This window comes from Podarcis tiliguerta, assembly GCF_965153285.1.
Source record: "Podarcis tiliguerta genome assembly, chromosome: 5".
Lineage (NCBI taxonomy): Eukaryota > Metazoa > Chordata > Lepidosauria > Squamata > Lacertidae > Podarcis > Podarcis tiliguerta.
In genome coordinates this window covers 25625296-25629362 of record NC_139538.1, presented here as the reverse complement: position 1 = coordinate 25629362, position 4067 = coordinate 25625296, and positions in this window count along the sequence as shown.

The following is a 4067-nucleotide window of genomic DNA, read 5'->3' as shown; positions in this document are numbered from 1 at the left end:
GGGGGAATTTGTACCTGGGAGCGCCCATGCTCAAAACACCTTCACTTGCCCGCCCGCCTCCGGGGGCTAAGCGGGGTTTAGATTTAAAGGAACTGAAAACTAGGTTGTGCCTTGCAAAGGCTATGGAGAGGGAGCCACGTGCCATGAGGTCTGGGGGCTTGGCTTTTTATTTTCCATGCCAAATACGCGCCTTCGGAATGGAGATTTCGCCCAGCCGCTAGGTCTGCAAATAAAAAGTGATTTGTCTATCTAGTTTGCTCCTACCTTTTTGAGGGGTGGGGTATTATTATGTGATCTTCAGATGAAGAGCAGCAGTATGTAAGTGAAAAGTGAAGTGAACAGAACAAGAGAGGACCATAGGGAGAGAGAAACCAAAAACAAAACAGTTGGCTAGAGAGATGGCTGTTGTTCCTATTATTCTAAAATAAATTATTTTGCAACAGAAAAGCTTATGTAAAATCATTTCCAGAATAATACTTGTACAGTTACAACACCAGTACAAAGACATAATGAAACACAGACGTCAAGAAACAAATACTGTGGCATCCAACCATAATATATACTCAGTAAAGGTAAAGGGACCCCAGACTATTAGGTCCAGTCACAGACGACTCTGGGGTTGCGGCGCTCATCTCGCTTTATTGGCCGAGGGAGCGGGCGTACAGCTTCCGGGTCATGTGGCCAGCATGACTAAGCCGCTTCTGGCGAACCAGAGCAGCACATGGAAACACCGTTTACCTTCCCACCAGAGTGGTACCTATTTATCTACTTGCACTTTTGATGTGCTTTTGAACTGCTAGGCTGGCAGGAGCAGGGACCGAGCAACGGGTGTTCATCCTGCTGCGGGGATTTGAACCGCTGACCTTCTGATCAGCAAGCCCTAGACTCTGTGGTTTAACCCACAGCGCCACCCACGTCCATATATACTCAGTACCGTTTTTAATTTAAACAGGGTTGGATCATCCAGTACAATAAACTGTTTTCAAAAATGTATACTTTCCTGATATTGTTTGTATGATGTATTATTATAGCTATGTAACTTGGTTTGCCAATTGCCAAAATAAGTGCAGTTCAGATATTGAGTGCTTAAGCAGGGTGTACTGTGTATATGATGATGACATAACCACAGTATTTGTATAATGCATCTATTATATTGAGTATTGTGTACCTTACTGCCAGCTTTTATTACTTACTGCCAATGTGTTCCTTTTTGTTCTCATATGAACAAAATGTTCATTTTCTGACGGAAGCTGCCTTTCTTCAGGAAGAGCAATGCAAACTAGAAAGCCAGCGTAATTTACACTTGTGTAACTTACAGTATGTGTGGGGCTACCAGCATCGGCAGGGTGAAAACAAGCCTACAATAGGGGTTGTTTGTTTGCTTTATTTGTCACATTTATACTTTTTCCTCCAAGGAGCTCAACAAGGTACACATGGTTCTCCTCATTTGTTCCTAACGTATGGTATCCCAAGGACTGTAATAAGTGAGTTTCTTTATGGCTCAGGGAAGCTAACCTGAGATTGCCATTTTGAGTGGCACCCCCAAATTCTTTGTAATGTGTTTCATATATGTATGCAATGTAGGATTAAAAATACTTCTTGGAAGAACACTTCGTTTTGTTATTTTGTTAAATCATTTTTCTCATATTTAACTCCCTCTCCCCCCCCCCCAATTTTTGTGTTATGCATCCAGTACAAGCAATAGTCTGAAAAGGAAGATTGGGAAAGAATGTAGCAATCTAAGTGGTCAGCCAAGATACAGAAATGACGTAAAAAGTCTGTACTATTGTGGGCTCAATATGTGGCTGGTTGCCTTCAGCTCTAACTGTTAAGTTCCATCAGTGTACAGCTTATCTCCTTATACCTGTGTAATCTGTTGAAACCTGAATATTCATTCATGCCCATACTGCTGTGGGTCATAGGATACATTTATTAAATAGTTAGTTACAGATTCCTGGAAGGGCTCTTCACACAGACTTGCTGCAGGGTTTCTTCTCATTTATGGGAAGAAAGGAAGGCGGGGAATCTAAAGACAAGGTGTCCAGTTATGTACTGACAAAGACAGGCATAGGCAAACTCGGCCCTCCAGATGTTTTGAGACTACAGTTCCCATCATCCCTGATCACTGGTCCTGTTAGCTAGGTATGATGGGAGTTGTAGTCCCAAAACATCTGGAGGGCCGAGTTTGGCTATGCCTGGACAAAGAGAAGAAATACATCACAAAAAATAGGGCAAATTTTTGCATAAAAATTACATGTGCTACTTTATATGTATATCTGTTGTTGTTGTTGTTTAGTTGTTTAGTCGTGTCCAACTCTTTGTGACCCCATGGACCAGAGCACGCCAGGCATTCCTGTCTTCCACTGCCTCCCGCAGTTTGGTCAAACTCATGCTGGTTAAAGAACACTGTCCAGCCATCTCGTCCTCTGTCATCCCCTTCTCCTTGTGCCCTCCATCTTTCCTAACATCAGGGTCTTTTCCAAGGAGTCTTCTCTTCTCATGAGGTGGCCAAAGTACTGGAGTCTCAGCTTCAGGATCTGTCCTTCCAGTGAGCACTCAGGGCTGATTTCCTTCAGAATGGATAGGTTTGATCTTCTTGCAGTCCATGGGATTCTCAAGAATCTCCTCCAGCACCATAATTCAAAAGCGTCAATTCTTCGGCGATCAGCCTTCTTTATGGTCCAGCTCTCACTTCCATACATCACTACTGGGAAAACCATAGCTTTAACTATATGGACCTTTGTTGGCAAGGTGATAATGTACTGTATATTGGACAGCTAGTGTTGCCAGCAATCATATATTGACAAAAATGGCATGGGTGTTAGCACAAAGTGGCTGCCATGGGTGGCAAAAGAAGAGGTGTCAGTACTCCATATCAGCAAGCACTGCAATAACCCCCTCTCTCCCCTCTCATTCTCTCTCTCTTTCTCCTCACAGCAAGGAAGGACCATAACCAAGTGACCTTGTGGGGCTGCTCAGAGCAATAGTCAACTACAGGAGTTGTGCTAGCTCAGCAGATTTAAGTTGTGCAGTTTGACTTTCCCACCTTCTCCTCTCCCCAATCTGCTCTGGAGAATTGGGGGAACAGACGGAGCAGGTTTCAGGGACAGGTGGGGAGAGGAGACAACAGGAAAATGACATTGTGCAGCTAAAGCGTTGCACTAGCGTAACTTTAATTGAATGCTGCCCTCACTTTGCTGCCCCAATGCAAACTGCTGATGGCCATCTTCAGGTCCCCCAAATTCCCTTCTTAGGGTGCTACATCCTTAATGTGGACTAGGACCAAGGCAGTCCTTCAAACAGAGGACTCTCCTCTGTAAAAAAGGACATACGGTCATCCTATCTCAAGGCTCAGCTGCTCTCGAGAGGGACAATACACACCTCATTCACTGTTCCAGAACACAACAAAACACTGAACACCAATGTAAAGAAGGGCCTTAATGATACTGCCAAGCTTAGCAGTAAGAAGGATGATGAATGGAATGGAATGAAAATGAAAAGGCACAGATGTGCAGTCTCTTGAACCTTCTTCATTCAGCAAGGCATTCAGTGAATGAATACATGAATGCAGATGCCCGTTTTCAGACTTTTGGATTTTGGAGTTGCATCAGTGGGGCACAGGAACATCAGGGGCAGGGCAGTCCTGTTTCTGTCTCTACACATTTGCTCTTCATGGAGGGGAATATTGGAATGAGATTTTGTCTTTGTTCTGCTATCTGCTCAGGGAAGATGTGTACATCATTTGAATTCCTCAGTGAGAGTATGTAAAAAGGTCCGAGGCTATCCAGGTTGTTTCTAGTAACTAATGTCTGGAAAATTTGGCTGATATGAGGTAACCTTGAAGTAAAATGTTTTCACCTTGCAGGCACTGCACACTGATGTTGTCAACTGACCAGAAATGCAACAAAACCAGCCTGCCCTCCTCACCCTCTGGCTTTAACAATTTGCTATGCAAAACAAATAAACCAAAGCAGTAAGGAGAGGCTTTGCATGCATGGAAATAGGAAGCATCATTTTCTACAAATAAAGTATTATGATTTGCTGTTTAAAAGCACAGGAGGAGGAGC